The sequence below is a fragment of the Eubalaena glacialis genome, chromosome 15 (assembly GCF_028564815.1).
Source record: "Eubalaena glacialis isolate mEubGla1 chromosome 15, mEubGla1.1.hap2.+ XY, whole genome shotgun sequence".
In the NCBI taxonomy this organism is placed as follows: Eukaryota; Metazoa; Chordata; class Mammalia; order Artiodactyla; family Balaenidae; genus Eubalaena; species Eubalaena glacialis.
Window position 1 is genome coordinate 22,203,748 of NC_083730.1, and position 21,371 is coordinate 22,225,118.

A 21,371-nucleotide genomic window follows, 5' to 3' on the forward strand; every position below is an offset into this window, starting at 1 on the left:
GCCCCCTTCCCACTCTCATAGCCATGTTTTATTGAGTTGAGAAGGGAGAAAGGTAGACTAAGGAAGGGTCCCCAAGGGACATTGCTGTATGACCTTGTACAACTGATGTCCACTCAGTTGAGTTTTTAAACATATCTGACTTAGAAATAAGAAACTGGTCAACTCATTTGGGTGCGGAATTAGTTTCCTAGGGCTGTCATTACAAAGTACCACAAACTAGTGGTTTAACACAATAGAAATTTATTTCTCACAGTTCAAGAGGCAAGAAGTCTTAAATCAAGGTATTGGCAGAGCCATGCTCCTTCTGAGTCTCTAGGAAGAATCCTTCCTTGCTTTGTCCTAGTTTCCAGGGGTGGCCGCTGATCCTTGGCTTTCCTTGGCTTATAGCTTCATCACTCCAATCTCTGCCTCTGTCATCACATGGCATACTTTGTGTGTGTGTGTATCCTCTTATACGGATGCTAGTTATGTTGGATTAAGAGCCCACCCTACTGCAGCATGACGTCATCTTAACTAATTACATCTGCAAGGATTCCTTTTCTGAACAAGGTCACATTCTAGAGTACTGAGGGTTAGGACTTCAACATATCTTTTTTTGGGGTGACAATTTAACCCTTAAACAGGTGTTAAGTTAATCACTTAATAAATTATGAATCATAATTATTGGTCCTTAGTTTGAGGCCTTTCTCCCCAAAATAATTGTTTGGTCAATGTTTAACAAAGAAAGAAGCTGAATCACCGACAGCAGAAAAAATTGATATATTTCACCTATTGTATCAATAGATGAGCCTAGAATTTTGTCAGATATAAAGGTAAGGTTCTTTCTAAAGCTCATGTTCCCTTTCTTCCTCACTGAAGCCGCTTCTCAGGCTTCACTTGAAGCCTATTCTGTGTAGGTTCCTTTAAAAAATTCACTGTTTCTCAGGTACATTTTAATATTTTTTGAGCCTGTGCTGTTGGTTTATAGTTAGAACCACGCTGTTTTCGAACATGAGATAAACACACACACACACAAATATTGTTGCTCTAAAAAAAAGCAAACAGGATTTTTGAAATAAATCAATCTCTAGGGCTTTCACTGAACAAATCAGAATGGGCTTGAAAAATCAGACCAATTGCATTCATTCTCTTCACACTTTACAACTATTGAATGCCCACTACATGCAAAGCCCCCAAATATAGTTGAGTCCAATTATTTGAAAGGCAGATGTCTGAAAATTTCACATGATTTGTTCTCCAACCTCTTTTAGTCCATGATGCTGAAATCTGATATGATATTGTTTTCTCAGTTACTCTTTATTACAATTAGTGTTTGTTTCTTGACCAAAATTTAATCCTTAATTCAGTGTTCTATCTCCAGACAGCCTTCCTTAAAAAAAAAAAAAAAAAAATAGAACATTTTAGAGCTATGTTAGTTTAGTAAAAGCTATCCTAGGAAAAGACAAGGTATACATCTGAGATATTTTAAAGTGAAGCATGGATCATCGCTGACAGTCAAGGACGGAAATGTGACAGGTAGTCAAGGTTTGTAAAAAGTGTCACAAAACTTTCTCAAATGTTGTTCATGAGAATGACTGAACCTCAATTATTCTCTTCTGCTTGCAGTTCCCACCCCAAAGCAAGGATATGTTGCACCAGAGTCCTGAAAGGTGATCCCTGGCTTTAACGGAATGAGTTTGGGGCCTGAGCTAAATATCGAACAAGGAAGCCCATTTCATTTTCTATTGAGAGAAAGCTGCTTACCACTCTGAACTCAAATCTGCCTCCACGGTATCTTCATGCATCTGAAATTCTATCCTTGTGCAACACAAACTCTGATCCTATTTTCCATGTTAGCATACCCACTGTTTCTCAGTTCAGCTGTGTTCAGTGGTTTGTTACCAGCAGTCCTCCATGTACTAAGTACTATCCCAGATGATGAGGATGTAGAGATCAGGTGAAGAGAATCTCTTTTAAGGATCTCAGCCTAATGCAGTTACAGCCAATAGATATTTCTAAGATGATAAAAATATTCTATACCCACATTGTCCAATATGGTAACCACTAACCAAGTGTGGCCATTGAACATATGAAATATGATAGGGAAACTGAAAAACTGAATTTTTAATTTTATTTAATTGTATTTTATTTAAATTGCCACATATGGCAATGGGCCATGTATTGGACAATGCAAGTCTGATGGAATAGACAGGCTTATACGTTGATAAATATAACAATAAACATATTGTTTATGATAGTGCCCAGCAGAAAAGGGCTGAAATGAGAGACCAGGTGATGGCTGAGTTAGAGTTACCCTGAGGAGGTGATGCCTGAGCTGGGTCTTGGTGCTGAAATTAGCCATGTGACAAAGGGGAGAAAAAGTTTCAGAAAAAAAAGTCACAAAATCACACAGGCACGAATGAACCTAATGAGAACAAAGAATTTAAATACCAGTTTGAACACAAAATCTGGCTGTGAGATACTGAGTAGAAACTCCATTTTCCTCATGACCTTCATAAAATTAGTTTTCAAGGCATACTCTATACACAATTTATCTTGGTCTGTTGAAAAAACCATGAGAATGTTTCTTTCCTTATTTGAATACTATACTTCAAAATGTGCATCTGAAATTCAAATTGGCATTCATGGCAGAAAAATGGCTCCATTTAAGTTTACATTTAATTTAAAGAATTCTATAAATTCTCAGTGTAACTGCTAATAAGTCAAGCCTCTCTGATAGTAATTGGAAAGTGTGAGTTCTGAACTAAGATGTAGAATTTTATGTGCCTATTGCAGTTTATCTAGATAATAAAAACATATTTAGCCTTCTAAGATTTTTTTTTTTTTAAGTTGAGTAAGTCTTCTTTGGGCAAACTCTTCTACCCAACATATTTGGAAGTAGGAAAACCTGTCTACATCATTGTTGAAGGACAAAATTCTAATGAGGATGGGAAAGGGATGGTGCCCTGCTGAGAGCCATCAGAGATGGGTCCCAGGTGAAGATCAAGGTGAGTCATCAAGACTGAGACATTCCTGGACAACATTTTCAAGGGACACAGATTTGGTCTGTACCTTCCTCATTCACTCAATGAACACATTGTGTATTTGTCTTAGTTTAACACAGCAAATATTTTTCTAATGTTTCTGGTTTGGTTTGGCTTTTGCTTATTTTTTAACCAGGCACTGGGGATATAAAAGCATAAAGATGAGACTTAGCTCATCTCCTGAAGAGCCTAAGAGACTGGTGTACATGGATAAATTGACAGCCTCATTAATAGTTGAATTCTGTGTGTCTTCATCAAAAATGACTGTCCACAAAAATGTTGACAGCTTGGAACATCAGGAGCCAAATTATATTTCAGAAGGGTGGGCAGAGAGACACAGAGTGTGTGTGTGTGTTTCTCACTTCAGGGAATATCAAGAAAAAGGTGATTTTGTTTGAGAAGAGAAAATAAATAAGTGAAGAGTGTGGCAGGTCGTGATGAGGTAGGGCTTACCTTTTCAAAACAGAAAATTATTGCAAGATTTTGTTTTAATTCCTAAATATTTGACTCTGATAATATTTAATGAATTTATATATGGTTCTCTTAGTAATCATTAGTGTCTGCAACATGAAATTACATGAAGATCTCCAGAAAAATATATTTAGGATTCAGAATTTATGAAATTCAAAATAAACTATCATTTAAGAATACTGCTTGCATACAATTTCTCAAAAAATTTTTAATGAACATGAAGTTAAGATGTGTTGATAAATATATCCAAGAACAGTCACCTAAACTATTATCATCCCTGAAATCAAAATGTAAACCCCAAAAGATTCATGGAGCTTTTCCTTAGACATGCAATTTATGGTAATTACTGTTAGAGTCATTCTTTTAAACAACAATATGACTGAAACAATCCAATTATTATATAGAATATACTGCCTTCAAGTACAGATTTAAAACACCGAGGTTTGAATGGAATATGGTGTGGTATATGCATTTTGTGATTTTATGCTGTTATCCATGCCTATGGAGGAGTAAAATGTGCTCCCTTAACAATACAATCTTCCGACTATTCCCTTGCCCCAGCTTCCATCTGATATGGGGGAAAATGTGGAAACACTCTTGGGTAGTGCCAAAGATAATCAAAGCCAGACACTAGTTGAAGTGGACGGACTCTGCGCAGTAGTAACTACTGAAATAGGAAAAAAAGTCCAGCATGAACTGAACTCAACTTCTCCCAAACAAAAGACAGACTTTTAAAAGGCTGGGGTATGTGAGGGAAAAGGCACTGAAGGGCAAAGGGGAGGATTTGGTCCATGTAGCTAAGCCATTTGGGTTGGTGAACTTATCAAAGTTAAGCTCCTACCTTGCCACAGAGACTAGGAGACAGGGATCCTCTCTTCAGGTGTTAACTGGGACAAACAATATTTTTTTGTGGCATCTGTGAGCTTTCCCGGCAGAAACTTAAGGAGGTTGGAGTAGCCATCCTAGGGTCTCATTCTTGAGCTGTTAAAAATAACTATGCTAGTATTTGTTAAAGTCTCTTAGTGTAGGAATTTGGATGGGCTTGTTAGGTGCCGAGTGTTCTTCTGCAGTTCTCAGTGGAAGGAATATGGCAGCATGGGAGGTGTAGCATGGCTTAAGTAGCGGACATACATTCTGCAGAAGCTGATCAGTCTCCACAGAAAAAGGATTCAGACCTCTTGGTCAGAGAACCTGGGCTCTGCTTGCCCAAGTCTTCTTCTGACCTTTACAAGGTGGCAAAGAGAGGGAATCGGGGTAGGGGTGGTTGAATAGCAAAGAAAATATTCATTGAACAACACAAGCACTGTTTTGGGGACTCTTCAAAAAATATTTCTTCTTAACAATCATGCAAAGTAGATATTACTTGCAACATTTTATGACAGAGGAAATGGAAATGCTTCAAAGTTAAATTACTTCTCAAGACTAAGCTATTAGTAAGTTGAGTTGGGACAAAAGTCAGGTCCAAGTTTACTACCTCTTGCTGCTTACTCTAAACCTCTTATCTTGACCATTGTTTAACAAAAAGGGCTGACCATGTTTCACAAAAGACCAAGGACCATATATTCACTTAAAGTAATCTGGGTTCATATTAGATGCTGAGCACCCAACAATTGACAACTGAGATGTTTGTCTTCTTAAATATTAGTTTCACAGATAGCTAATTAAATTCATATTAATTTAGTTGCTACTTAAAAGGCACCTAGCTTTGAGAAGTTAAATGTCTTAAAATGTTATTGGTTTGTTTAAAATGCAATCAGGAACCATGTTCAGTAAAGAAATAAACACTTTCATTGAGAAAATTTATTATTATTTGCTGGTGTTGTAACTATTAATTAATAAATGGCAAGTTGTGGGACAAAAAAAAAACCCCTCAAAACATCTTCAACCATGTTCACACTCTCATAGAAGGTAACTAATTTTGTATGGATGTTAAAAAAAATAAATAAATAAAACTGCATGGAGCAATCAGATTTATTAGATTTGTTTGCAATGCAAAATCTGATCCACTGAAACCTTTCTTAAAATAAATGTGGTATCCAAGTCACCAGAAGTATTTTGGTTCTTAAATTATAGAATAGTCAAAAAGGTTTTTAATTAACACATTTACCTAGAATTATCTTTCTAACTAAATTTATTTTCCATTCTGTAAAGAAAAAGCTATATCCGCCACCAATTTTATATTAATTGCCCCTAAGGTAATGCTTACATAATACACTGAAACATTCAAATTTGGGTATCAGGAGTTCATTCTCACTAGAAAGTTAAGCATAAAATGCAATCACAGTTGCTTAGGATACTTCAATTTTCTTGATGTATGAATTCTTTTGTTCCTTCCTTGTTTTAAAAATAAAAGAAAAGGACATTCTTTTCTCAGGGGAAGCAAGTAATTGAAATAAAAATTGCTTCTTTCTCCTCCTATTTCTCTCACATTCCTGAATTGGTGGAAATTTTGAGAATGATTTGCCAAGAATCTACTATTTTATTCACTTCTCTCAAAGATGGTCTTAAGAATATTCCATCAATAAATCAAAGCGGTAAGAAGAGAAAGCAATGAAACTCAAAGGATCAAGATGGTTACATTTTATAGCAAATCTGATAGGCAATGTTAATTTTAGCGTTTTGTAAGAGATTTAAACAGTATGACTATTCCTGATACATACTGGTTACTCTTACCTAGGTTGAGGTTTCTTTTTTGTTAACATTACTGAGCTGAATAGTTTTGTCAGTGTGGTCAACTCTCAACTTGGCCATCTGTGTGATAAAACATTTTTCATGTTGCAATTCCTGACCATTCAAAGAAAAATGAGCTAAGATATTTTAAAAATTTGACTTGATTCATGGAAAACTCCTCATTAATCCTAATTCAAACATGACACAGAGTGAAAGGAATATCCCACTGACAGGTAGCAAGGAAAAATCACAGGGAATTCTCAGAATTTATAAAAATGGGAACTACCAGTTACTTATTTATACAAGATAGGAATTTTAATTCAACAGAAATATATACCCAGGAAAATGGCACCATGTTCCTCAATCCATATTATTTCTCACATACCCTAAGAACTCACCTAATCCATCTTTTTACCTCTGTCCAACTGGAAACATGCCAAATCATAGCCTTTTCCATCCCAAATTCTTTTGACAATATAGTCATTCATGTCAAGACTCATTACTACATAAAGCACTAATAAAACCTTAGTCTCCCACTTAAATTTGATGGTAAAGAGACACTATATTAACACTAGAGGTGGTCATTTTTGTTGAGAAAGGGAATACCCTTTTTCTATTTTATACAGGAGTTAGAATATTCTAGAATTAAACTATGTTCCTCTTATTCTTCCTTCCAGTGCCAAGCATATTCCTGTACATTTGCCAAATGTTCTTGTATATTAGAATGAGAACCCACTTAAAAGTTCTTATATAAAATGAAACCAGCAAAGAACCTTTTTTTTTTTTAGCAAAGAACTTTTCATTTCCTTCCTGCCTTTTATCCCATCAAGCCTCACAGCAATTCTTCAACGTTTTATTGGTCTCAATAGATGTTATAAAATAATTGTCCTTTTCTGTCAGAGATATTTTCTAAGTTTAGCTTTATTTAACTTACCTTTATGGAAACTGGAATGACTGAGGAAAAAAGATGATGATTCCCAGATTCAATTCTCTAACAACATATTGAACCATGCCAAGGATGGTAATGAACTCATTCCACACAAGATGTCCTAAATTAAGTCATCAGAGGGAGTGTTCAAGGGAGTCGTGTTCCCTGAGTTATATTGATTGATGATGAGTTTGCACAGTTGTCTTAAATAGCAATTCTTTGTCTCTTGAGAATTAGTGGCTTAGGAAAGCAGTATTGAGCAACTTAAAAAAAAAAGATAAAATCAATCTCAGTCTATACAGGCAGAGTCACTAGATAAAGAAATTAACCATAGAGACAAAGAATCGGAAGAAATCTTAGGGGTCACTTATTAAAATATCCTATCATGTGCTTAAATCCTGTGTATCTCCCTAAAAAGAGTTTATCCAGAACCTGCTTGAGCACTTCTACAAATGAGGCAATCCATTCTATTTCTAGATGGACTAACCGGAAATTCTCATTTAAAGTGAGCTGTAACCTGCCTTCAGTTCAACATATTACATTTAATTCTGTTTATAAAATAAACATTTGGGTAGGGAGCCTCCTGTGCAACTAGACTATACAGGAAGGAAATCCATTTACTAATCCTAGAGCTTCTTCCAAACAGGCAAGGAACTGCTGTAACCCTCCCTGGGGCCAGAAATGCCATTTAGCACCATTGTTTGAGTGCCCCCAGGACTCCCCTTTGGCCCGCACCCATTTAAGCTCCAGTCACCCCACCAACTTGGCCTCAGGCCCAGCATTCCCCAGGGACTCCCCTCCCAACCTGCACCCACTCCAGCCTCAGCCACCTTGCTAAGTTAGCCTCAGGTGCAGCATTCCCCAGGGACTGTCCTGGACCAGGCTGCTCCAGCCCAGCTGCACAGCCAAGGTGACTTCAGGCATGGCATTCCCTATAGACAACTCTTAGCCTGGGCTCACTCCAGCCCCAGCCAGCTTGCCAAAGCCACTAGGTACAAGCAATCTACAAAGGAGTTGCTCCCACAGAAGGCCATTCCTTCCAGACCAGGAGAGGTAGCTGTTTTGCCTAATTCATAGAAAACAAAAAACAGTTCAAACAAAAGGAGGAGACAGAGGAATATGTTTCAAAGAAAAGAACAAAATAAAACATTGGTGGTCGGTGGGGGGGACCCTAATGAAGTGGAGATAAGTAATTATCTGACAAAAAAAGTTCAAAGAAATGGTCACAAGGATGGTCATTGAACTTGAGAGAAAAATGTAAGAACTAAGTAAGAACTTCAACAAAGACTCAGAAAATAAAAGAATAAACGAATCAGAACTGAGTACAATAACTCAAATTTAAAAAAATACATTAGAGGGAGTTAACAACAGAGTAGATGACACAGAAGAATGAATTATAAATCTGGAAGATAGAATAGTGGAAATTACCCAATCAGAACAGTAAAAAGAAGAAACAGTTTTCTAAAATGAGGAGAGTATAAGGGACTCTGGGGACAACATCAAGTATATTAACATTGACATGATGGGGTCCCATAAGGAGAAGAGAAAGAAAGGGACAGGAAAATTATTTGAAGAAATAATGGCTGAAAAACATTCCCTAATCTGGGGAAGGAAAAAGATACCCAGGCACAGGAAGCACTAAGAGTTCAAAACAAGATGAACTTAAAGAGGTCCACACATAGACATACCAATATTATAATTAAAATGGCAAAAGTTAAAGATAAAGAGATAATCTTAAAGGCAGCAAGAGAAAAACAACTAATAACATACAAGGGAAACCCCATAAGACTATCAGATGAAACTATCATTCTTCAGCAGAAACTTTACAGGCCATAGAGGAGAGGCAAGGTACACTTAAAGTGCTGAAAGAAAACAAACAAACAAACAAACAAAAACCTGACAACCCAGAATACACTATCTGGCAAGGTTATCATTCAGAATTGAAGGAGAGAGAGTTTCCTAGATAAGCAAAAACTAAAGAAGTTCATCACCACCAAACTGGTCTTACAATCAATGTTAAAGGGTCTTATTTAAATGGAAAAGAAAAGACCACAACTATAAATAAATAAACAAGCAAAAAAAAATATATATATATATTTATATACATGAAAGAAAAATTTTTCACTGGTAAAGGTAAATATATAGTAAAGGCAGAGAATCACCACTGAAAAAGCTAGTATGAAGGATAAAAGACAAACATAGTACAATCAATTATAACTACAGTAAGTAGTTAAAGGGTACACAAAATAAAAAGATGTAAAATATGACATCAAAATCATAAAACGTGGGTATGGGGAGGGGAATAAAGATGTAGTGCTTTTAGAATGCCTTCAGACTTAAGTGACTCTCAGCTTAAAACAGACAGCTAAATAAACAGGTGGATATATATGAACCACAAACCAAAAACCTACAATGGATACACAAAAAAATAAAGAGAAAGGAATACAAGCATAACATTAAAGGAATTCATCAAACCGCAAGAGAAGAAACCAAGAGAAGAAGACAGGAACAGAGAAGAATTACCAAAAACAAGAAAAAAAAAATAGAAAACAATTAACAAAATGGCAATAACAACAAGTACCTACCTATCAACAATTACTTTAAATGTACATGGACTAAATGTTCCAATAAAAAGACACAGGGTAGCTGAATGGATTTAAAACAAAACCAAAGACGATCCATTTACATGTTGCCTACAAGTGACTCACCTCAGATCTAAAGACACACATAGACTGAAAATGAAGGGATGAAAAAAGTTATTTGACATAAATGGAAAATAAAAGAAAACTAAGTAGCAAAACTCACATTAGACAAAAACAACTTTAAAACAAAGACTGAAACAAAAAATAAGGAAGGGCATTACATGATGTAAAGGGGTCAATTCAACAAGAGGATATAACATTTGTAAACATTTATGCATTCAACATACAAGCACCTAAATATATAAAGCAGATATTAACAGAAATAAAGGGAGAAATAGACAGCAATGAAATAATAGTAGGGGACTTTAATAACCTACTTACATCAATGGATAGATCATCCAGACAGAAAATCAATAAGGAAACATTAGCATTAAACCACATATTAGACCAGATTGACCTATAGATTTATATGGAATGCTCCATCTATTCTTTTCAAGTGCACATGGAACATTCTCCAGGATAGAATACATGATAGATCACAAAACAGGTCTCCAGAAATATATTTAGTAAGATTAAAATCATACTAAGCATCTTTTCCAACCATGACAGTATGAAACTAGAAAAAAACTACAAGAAAAAAACTGGAAAAAACACAAACACATGGAGACTAAACAACAGGCTAATAAACAGCCAGTGAGTCAATGAAGAAATAAAAAGGAAAATCAAAAAACACCTTGAGACAGATGAAAGTAGAAACACAACTGTCCCAAATATATGGGACACAGCAAAAGCAATTCTAAGAGGGAAATTCATAGTGATATAAGCCTATCTCTAAACACAAACGAACAAAAAACTTCAAGTAAACAATCTAAACGTGCATTTAAAGGAACTAGAAGAAGAACAAACAAAGTCCAAAGTTAGAAGAAGGAAGGAAACTATAAAAATTGGAGTGGAAATAAATGAAAAAGGAGATTAAAAAACAATTTAAAAGATCAATGAAACTTAAGAGTTGGTTCTTTGAAAAGACAAACAAAGCTGACAAACTTTCAGCAGACTCACCAAGAAAAAAAGAGAGCCCAAATAAATAAAATCAGGTGAAAAATAATAAATTACTAACATCACAGAAATATAAAGGATCATAAGAGAATTCTATTAACAACTATATGTCAACAAATTAGACAACCAGAAGAAATGGATATATTCCTAGAAACATAAATCTTCCCAGACTAAATCATGAATGTAAAATCTGAATAGATCAATTCCTAGTAACAAAATTGAATTGGTAATCAAAAAACTACCCCTCTCAGAAACATTTCAGGTCCAGATGGTTTTACAGGTGAATTCTAGCAAACATTTAAAGAAGAGTTAGTGCCTATCCTTCTCAGCTTATTTCAAAAATTTGATAATGAAGGAATACTTCCAAACTCATTTTACAAGGCCTGCATTACTCTGATGCCAAAACCACACAAAACAACATACAAAAATATAAAATTACAGGCTGATATTCCTGATGAACACAGATGCAAAAATTCTCAAAAAGATATTAGCAAACCTAATTCAACAATACATTAAAAGGATCATACACTAAGATCAATCAGGATTCATTCCAGGATAGATCAATCAATGTGATACACCACACTAACAAAAGATGAAAGTCAAATGGTCATTTCAACAGATGAATGAAAAGATTTTGACAAAATTCAATATCCATTTATGATAAAACTCTCAACAATGTGGGAATAAAGGAAACATATCTCAACATAATAAAGGCCATATATGAAAAACCCACAAGCTGAAAGCTTTTATTCAACATAGTATTGAAAGTCCTAGCCACAGCAATTAGACAGCAAAAATAAATAAAAGACATTCAAATAGGAAAGAAAGAAATAAAACTGTCACTATTTGCAGATAATATATATATAGAAAGCCCCAAAGACTCAAAAAATATTAGAACCAATAAATGAATTCAATACAGTTTCAGGATACAAAATTAGTATGTGGAAATATGTTGCAATTCTGTACACTAACAAACTATCAGAAAGAAAAAATAAATAAACTACCCATTTAAAATTTCATCAAAAAGATAAGATACCTAGGAATAAATTTAACCAAGGAGGTTAAAGACCTGTACTTTGAAAGCTGTAAGAAACTGATGAGAGAAACTGAAGATGACACAAATAAGAGGAAAGATATACTATGTTCATGCATTGAAAGAATCAATATCTTTAAAATGTTCATACTACCAAAGGCAATCTACAGATTCAATGTACCCCCTATCAAAATACCAATGACATTTTTCAAAGAACTACAACAAATAATTCTAAAATGTATGTGGAACCACAAAAGACCCCAAATACCAAAGCAATCTTGGAAAGAAGAACAGAGTAGAGCTATCACACTCCCAGACTTGAAACTATACTACAAAGCCATATTAATCAAAACAGTACAGTACTGGCATAAAAACAGAGACATAGATCAATGTAACAGAATATAGAGTTTAGAAATAAACCCATCTTCATGTAGTTAATTTATGGCAAAGGAGGCAAGACTATACAATGGGGAAAAGAGAGTTTTTCTCAATAAATGGTATTGGGAAAACTTGACTGCTATATGCAAAAGAATCAAACTGAACCACTTTCTTCCACCATATACAAAAATAAGCTCAAAAGTGAATTCAAGACCTGATATCATAAAAGTCCTAGCAGAAAACACAGGCAATAACCTCTTTGACATCGATCTTGCAATTTTTTTTGGCTATGTCTCCTCAGGAAAGGGAAACAAAAGTAAAAATAAACAAATGGGGCTACATTAAGGTGAAAAGCTTTTGCACAGTGAAGGAAAACACCAACAAAGCAAAAAGGCAACTGACTTAATGGGAGAACATATTTCCAAATGATATATGCAATAAGGGGTTGATAACCAAAATATATAAAGAACTTATACAACTCAATATCAAAACAAAAAACAACCACTCATTTGGGAAGGTGCTATGAACTCAATGTCTGTGCCCCAACCCCCAAATTAGGATATTGTGGATCCAATGATGATTTAATATTCCAAACTGCTAAGTATTGGCCAAAGTCTAGGCAGTATCTTTCTACATCTGAGGTGCCATGTGGTCAAAGACAATTGGTTACAGACCTATCTCCATCTGTAGGATGAATGGGCACTTGGGCACTGAGGCTGTGACCGTAGCCCTCATTTCTGGTCCTCACATGGCTCTGATTATCTGAAATTGTTCTCTGCCACTCAATTCATAATAGCAGCCATAGGGCTATTTCATCATCGAATTTACTAATTTATGGAGAATTCAAACCACATCATGAAAAGTTTTATCATTCATGTTACTAAAAAGAAACTCAACTTGCCAGGAATAGGGGAAGACATACCGTGTTCATGTGTGACTGTGTGTATAAGTTCCCAACTTTCATGTCTTACCTATATTTGTTCTATCTTCAAGAATAGAGAAAGAGGCAAGATACAATGTCCTTACTATGTTCAGTGACTAACTTTTGCAAAATCACATCAGAGAAACAATATTGTTGGGTATGTTTTTTTAATAAATAAAATTATGGTCAAAATTCTGAAGAATAAGACTATATGTCAATGAGAAGTATAATTATTTTGAGAGAAGAAAATTATACGAATTAAATTCTTGTCTATAGATCTTCACACCCTCTAATTAAAGGAAAATATTTCTAAAATTTAGGACCACACTATTTTAAGATGTTCACCATACATAGTCTCTTAAAAGAATCCATTTTCTCAGTAGTCAAGGTTGTATCATCCAAGTAGATGATAAAGAGATGCCTGCTGGATTTTTTAAGTCATTTAAAAAAAAAACAACAACTGTGTTTTGTCATTTACAAGTCAATTCAAACCTAACAATAGTGCATTGCTATGAAGACAGAGAATGATCCACATTAGTATAATTTTCTCAATGAAGGTTGATTTAAGAACTTACGTGAATGTTATTGGAAATTTCGTCATACACAATTTGCATCCTTCTTCCTAATAGAAAGATTAAAACTTTATATACACAATACAAAAATAAGAGTAAAAATTTTTTAAGCTAACAAAAACAAACATTGAGTACAATGCTTTATCATCTCCAATTTTTTAAAAATTTTATTTTACTTATTTTTTTATATAGCAGGTTCTTATTAGTTATCTATTTTATACATGTTAGTGTATATATGTCAATCCCAATCTCGCAATTCATACCCTCCCCTGCCCCCTGCTTTCCCCCCTTGGTGTCCACACATTTGTTTTCTACATCTGTGTCTCAATTTCTGTCTTGAAAACTGGTTCATCTGTACCATTTTTCTAGATTCCACATATATGCGTTAATATATGATATTTCTTTTTCTCTTTCTAACTTACTTCACTCTGTATGACAGTCTCTAGGTCCATCCATGTCTCTACAAATGACCCAATTTCATTCACTTTTATAGCCGAGTAATATTCCACCGTATATACATACCAAATCTTCTTTATCCATTCGTCTGTTGATGGGCATTTAGGTTGCTTCCATGACCTGGCTGTTGTAAACAGGGCTGCAATGAACATTGGGGTGCATGTGTCTTTTTGAATTATGCTTTGCTCTGGGTATATGCCCAGTAGTGGGATTGCTGGGTCACATGGTCATTCTATTTTTAGTTTTTAAGGAACCTCCATAATTGTTCTCCATAATGGCTGTATCAGTTTACATTCCCATCAATAGTGCAGGAGGGTTCCCTTTTCTCCACACCGTCTCCAGCATTTGTTGTTTGGAGATTTTCTGATGATGCCCATTCTAACTGGTGTGAAGTGATACCTCATTGTAGTTTTGATTTGCATTTCTCTAATAGTTAGTAATGTTGAGCAGCTTTTCATATTCCTCTTGGCCATTTGTATGTCTTCTTTGGAGAAATGTATGTTTAGATCTTATGCCCATTTTTTCATTGGGTTGTTTATTTTTTTTTAATTGAGCTGCATGAGCTGTTTATACGTTTTGGAGATTGATCCTTCGTCTGTTGATTCATTTGCAAATATTTTCTCTGAGGGTTGTCTTTTCATCTTGTTTATGGTTTCCTTTGCTGTGCAAAAGCTTTTAAGTTTCATTAGGTTCCATTTGTTTATTTTTGTTTTTATTTCCATTACTCTAGGAGGTGGATCAAAAAAGATCTTGCTGTGATTTATGTCAAAGAGTGTTCTTCCTATGTTTTCCTCTAAGAGCTTTATAGTGTCCAGTTTTACATTTAGGTCTTTAATCCATTTTGAGTTTATTTTTGTGTATGGTGTTAGGGAGTGTTCTAATTTCATTCTTTTACATGTAGCTGTCTAGTTTTCCCAGCACCACTTACTGAAGAGGCTGTCTTTTCTCCATTGTATATCCTTGCCTCCTTCATCATAGATTAGTTGATCATAGGTGCGTGGGTTTATCTCTGGACTTTCTATCCTCTTCCACTGATCTATATTTCTGTTTTCATGCCAGTACCATACTGTCTTGACTACTGTAGCTTTGTAGTATAGGCTAAAGTCAGGGAGCCTGATTCTTCTAGCTCCATTTTCTTCCCTCAAGATTGCTTTGGCTATTCGGGGTGTTTTGTGTCTCCATACTAATTTCAAGATATTTTGTTCTAGTTCTGCAAAAAATGCCATTGGTAATTTGATAGGGATTGCAGTGAATCTGTAGATTTCTTTGGGTAGTATAGTCATTTTCACAATACTGATTCTTCCAACCTAAGAACATGTTATATCCCTCCATATGCTTGTGTCATCTTTGATTTCTTTCATCAGTGTCTTATAGTTTTCTGAGTACATGTCTTTTACCTCCTTAGGTAGGTTTATTCCTAGGTATTTTATTCTTTTTGTTGCAATGGTATATGGGAGTGTTTCCTTACTTTCTCTTTCTGATCTTTCATTGTTAGGGTACAGAAATGCAAGAGACTTCTGTGCATTAATTTTGTATACTGCAACTTTACCAAATTCATTGCTTAGCTCTAGTAGTTTTCTGGTGGCATCTTTAGGATTATCTATGTACAGTATCAAGTCATTGGCAAACAGTGACAGTTTTACTTCTTCTTTTCCAATTTGTATTCCTTTTATTTCTTTTTCTTCTCTGATTGGCATGGCTAGGACTTCAAAAACTTTGTTGAATAATAGTGGTGAGAGTGGACATCCTTGTCTTGTCCCTGATCTTAGAAGAAATGCTTTCAGTTTTTCACCATTGAGAATGATGTTTGCTGTGGGTTTGTCGCATATTGCCTTTATTATGTTGAGGTAGGTTCCCTCTATGCCCACTTTCTGGAGAGTTTTTATCATAAAGGGGTGTTGAATTTTGTCAGAAGCTTTTTCTGCATCTATTGAGATGATCATATGGTTTTTATTCTTCAATTTGTTAATATGGTGTATCACATTGACTGATTTGCATACATTGAAGAATCCTTGCATCCCTGGGATAAATCCCATTTGATCATGATGTATGATCCTTTTAATGTGTTGTTGGATTCTGTTTGCTAGTATTTTGTTGAGGATTTTTGCATCTATATTCATCAGTGATATTGGTCTGTAATTTTCTTTTTTTGTAGTATCTTTGTCTGGTTTTAGTATCATGGTGATGGTGGCCTCATAGAATGAGTTTGGGAGTGTTCCTTCCTCTGCAATTTTTTGCAAGAGTTTGAGAAGGATGGGTGTTAGCTCTTCTCTAAATGTTTGACAGAATTCACCTGAGAAGCCATCTGGTCCTGGATTTTTGTTTGTTGAAAGATTTTTAATCACAGTTTCAATTTCATTCCTTGTGATTGGTCTGTTCATATTTTCTATTTCCTCCTGGTTCAGTCTTGGAAGGTTATACCTTTCTAAGAATTTGTCCATTTCTTCCAGGTTCTCCATTTTATTGGCATAGAGTTGCTTGTAGTAGTCTCTTTTGATGCTTTGTATTTCTGTGGTGTCCATTGTAACTTCTCCTTTTTCATTTCTAATTTTATTGATTTGAGTCCTCTCCCTCTTTTTCTTGATGAGTCTGGCTAAAGGTTTACCAATTTTGTTTATCTTCTCAAAGAAACAGCTTTTAGCTTTATTGATCTTTGCTATTGTTTTCTTTGTTTCTATTTCATTTATTTCTGCTCTGATCTTTATGATTTCTTTTTGTCTACTAAGTTTCCGTTTTGTTTGTCCTTCTTTCTCTAGTTCCTTTAAGTGTAAGGTTAGATGGTTTATTTGAGATCTTTCTTGTTTCTTGAGGGAGGATTGTATCGCTATAAACTTCCCTCTTAGAACTGCTTTTCTGCATCCCATAGGTTTTGGATCATCATGTTTTCATTGTCTGCTTTTCTGCATCCCATAGGTTTTGGATCATCGTGTTTTCATTGTAATTTGTCTCTAGGTATTTCTTGATTTCCTCTTTGATTTCTTCAGTGATCTCTTGGTTATTTAGTAGTGTATTATTTAGCCTCCATGCGTTTGTGTTTTTTTACGTTTTTTTCCCTGTAATTCATTTCTAATCTCATAGCGTTGTGGTCAGAAAAGATGCTTGATATGATTTCAGTTTTCTTAAATTTACTGAGGCTTGATTTGTGACCCAATATATGATCAATCCTGGAGAATGTTCCGTGTGCACTTGAGAAGAAATTGTAATCTGCTGTTTTTGGATGGAATGTCCTATAAATATCAATTAAATCTAGCTGCTCTATTGTGTCATTCAAAGCTTGTGTTTCCTTATTAATTTTCTGTCTGGATGATCTGTCCATTGATGTAAGTGAGGTGTTAAAGTCCTCCACTATTATTGTGTTACTGTTGATTTCCTCTTTTATAGTTGTTAGCATTTGCCTTATGTATTGAAGTGCTCCTATATTGGGTGCAAATATATTTATAATTGTTATATCTTCTTCTTGGATTGATCCCTTGATCATTATGTAGTGTCCTTCCTTGTCTCTTGTAACACTCTTTATTTTAACATCTATTTTATCTGATATGAGTATTGCTACTCCAGCTTTCTTTTGATTTCCATTTGCATGGAATATCTTTTTCCATCCCCTCACTTTCAGTCTGTATGCGTCCCTAAGTCTGAAATGGGTCTCTTGTAGACAGCATATATACGGGTCTTGTTTGTGTATCCATTCAGTGAGCCTGTGTCTTCTGGTTGGAGCATTTAGTCCATTCACATTTAAGGTAATTATCAATATGTATTTTCCTATTACCATTTTCTTAATTGTTTGGGGTTAGTTTTTGTAGGTCCTTTTCTTCTCTTGTGTTTCCCACTTAGAGAAGTTCCTTTAGTATTTGTTGTAGAGATGGTTTGGCAGTGTTGAATTCTCTTAGCTTTTGCTTGTCTGTAAAGCTTTTGATTTCTCCATCGAATATGAATGAGATCCTTGCCTGGTAGAGTAATCTTGGTTGTAGGTTCTTCCCTTTCATCACTTTAAAAACATTGTGCCACTCCCTTCTGGCTTGTAGAGTTTCTGCTTAGAAATCAGCTGTTAACCTTATGGGAGTTCCCTCGTATGTATTTGTCATTCTTCCCTTGTCGCTTTCAATAATTTTTCTTTTTCTTTAATTTTTGCCAATTTGATTACTATGTGTCTCAGCGTCTTTCTCCTTGGATTTATCCTGCCCGGGACTCTCTGCACTTCTTGGACTTGGGTGGGTATTTTCTTTCCCATGTTAGGGAAGTTTTTGACTATAATCTCTTCAAATATTTTCTCGGGTCCTTTCTCTTTCTCTTCTCCTTTTGGGACCCCTATAATGCGAATGTTGCTGTGTTTAATATTGTCCCCGAGGTCAGTTAGGCTGTCTTCATTTCTTTTCATTCTTTTTTCTTTATTCTGTTCTGCAGTAGTGATTTCCACCATTCTGTCTTCCAGGTCACTTATCCGTTCTTCTGTCTCAGTTAATTCTGCTACTGATTTCTTCTAGTGTATTTTTCACTTCAGTTATTGTATTGTTCATCTCTGTTTGTTTGTTCTTTAATTCTTCTAGGTGTTTCTTCTTTAATTCTTCTAGGTCTTTGTTAAACATTTCTTGCATCTTCTTGATCTTTGCCTCCATTCTTTTTCTGGAGGTCCTGGATCACCTTCACTATCATTATTCTGAATTCTTTTTCTGGAAGGTTGCCTATCTCCACTTCATTCAGTTGTTTTTCTGGGGTTTAGTCTTGTTCCTTCATCTTGTACATAGTCCTCTGTCTTTTCATCTTGTCTATCTTTCTGTGAATGTGGTTTTCGTTCCACAGGCTGCAGGGTTGTAGTTCTTCTTGCTTCTGCTCTGCCCTTTTGTGGATGAGCCTATATGAGAGGCTTGTGCAAGCTTCCTGATGGGAGCAAGTGGAGGTGGGTAGAGCTGGATGTTGCTCTGGTGGGCAGAGCTCAGTAAAACTTTAATCTGCTTGTCTGCTGATGGGTGCAGCTGTGTTACCTCCCTGTTGGTTGTTTGGCCGGAGGCGACCCAGCACTGGCACCTCTAGGCTCTTTGTTGGGGCTAATGGCAGACTCCAGGAGGGCTCATGCCAAGGAGCACTTCCCAGAACTTCTGTTGCCAGTGTCCTTGTCCCCACGGTGAGCCACAGTCAGCCCCCTGCCTCTGCAGGAGACCCTCCAACACTAGCAGGTAGGTCTGGTTCAGTCTCCTATGGGGTCACTGCTCCTTCCCCCTGGGTCTTGATGAGCACACTACTTTGTGTGTCCCTCCAAGAGTGGAGTATCTGTTTCCCCTGGTCCTTTAGAAGTCCTACAATCAAATCCTGCTAGCCTTCAATGTCTGATTCTCTGGGAATTCCTCCTCCCATTGCCAGACCCCCAGGTTGGGAAGCCTGACATGGGGCTCAGAACCTTCACTCCAGAGGGTGGATTTCTGTGGTATAATAACCACTTCTGTGGTTCTTCAGTTTGTGAGTCACTCACCCAGCAGTATGGGATTTGATTTTATTGTGATTGTGCCCCTCCTACGGTCCCACTGTGGCTTCTCCTTTGTCTTTGGATGTGGTGTATCTTTTTTGGTGAATTCCAGCATCTTCCTGTCGATGACTGTTCAGCAGTTAGTTGTGATTCTGGTGTTCTCGCAAGAGGGAGTCATCTCCAATTTTTATGTAATGATTTTTTAAAATAACGGACTCTATTATAGATTTTACAACTGAATGTACAATAATCGAAGCCTCAATAAAAATCAGATTAAGGTACATAATTGAGAAGTTTTTCATTTTTTAAATATGTATGAATTTTTCTCCCAGACCATCTCTCTTTAATATGACTTTAGTTGTGCCTACAAAGGAAGACTCCTTTCATAAACAGAAAATTGCCAATCATCTGAATAGTTCAGTATAAACTAGACAGCCCTACAGTATGTGAACTTTCTGTTTTATCTTTCTTTGATAATTGTATAAAGTAAAAGGAATGATTGATTTTTCTTTCTTTTTAATTTTTTTTTTTACAGTAACACCCAGAACTTTAAACCATACATAACATTATATAAACGTTTAGTGTTTACCCATTTGGTAAGATAATTCTGGTCAAAATTTGCTTTCATCATACAGTACTCAGATTCTATTTCTTTATATTTATATTCTGCAATTCTCAAGACACTTCAAATTATTTTTGGACCAAGATGGAGTATAAATAAGTAAAATCACGAGCACAATATTCATTAAGTAACCAGTAAACACTAAAATACAAATTACCTAAATTCCTCTACTGACTTGAAAAGTTGTAAATTTGGCAGCTTTGCTGGTTAAATAGCTTGAGCTTTCTTGCTGGGTGATATTGATAAGAAGAGAAAACTATTATATTGTTAGAAAGAAATGCATTAGGGTAAGTATTAATTATATGAAATGCATTTATTTTTTTCAGACAGTTTCAGAATATTTTTCATGTTATGTTAGTAGAATTACAGTGTGGTAAATCATGGAATTCAGGAAACACAGTGGGAAAAATAGAAATGTCAATGAGGATTGCCCAGTATCTAGATGCTAGTGATTGCAAGAACGTGGCAAAGTGCATACACAGATGGAGTCAACCAACTGTAACAGAGAACTGTTGAAACTGAATCATTTGGGCCCCACTGTCCATTTCCTCAGCTATACACCCCACTCTGCTTTATGTTAATGGTGTTATAATGAGAAAACTTACACGGAAATAGATGAAGACTAATCAAGGACTGAGAAGCAAATCTTGTCCTAAGTTCTACTGTGGAAGATGTTGAGATAGAGTTTGACAGCAGTTGTTTCAACAAATGATAAAGTCACAACGTGATGATTTGGGTTGTAAGACAACTTGATCATACTGTGCCTTCAAGCTAAAGAATTTCTTGGAAGCTCTACCTTTTGCCCTTTTCTCTTACCTATTCTACCTGGTAGCCATTGAGCATGGACAGCTGAGCAGAACTGAGAACGATAGAGCTCACAGTGGAAACCTTGATGGTTTTTACTGCTTTTTAACCAGAGGGTTAGTACGAAAGAAATAGGAATGAACAGTCCTTGGATTTTGTTTTTACCTTGAAAATATTGTGTCTGGTGCAAAAATATCAGAATTAAGATGTTCTTTTACTTCTTTCCAAAAATCGTACTAAAATTAGAGGAGATAAATCAAAATGTAATAAACTCAAAGAGGTCTGAAAATAAAAGTGGTTGCTATGTGGTTAAGTGCCAAGACCCACACCTACTCA

General features: G+C 35.6%; 1 protein-coding gene across 1 annotated transcript in view; it reads right to left on the minus strand.

The window, feature by feature from the left end:
• The window catches only part of DCC (DCC netrin 1 receptor), a 781,864-nt gene that overhangs the window by 560,401 nt on the left and 200,092 nt on the right, over positions 1 to 21,371 (minus strand). The window lies entirely within an intron of this gene.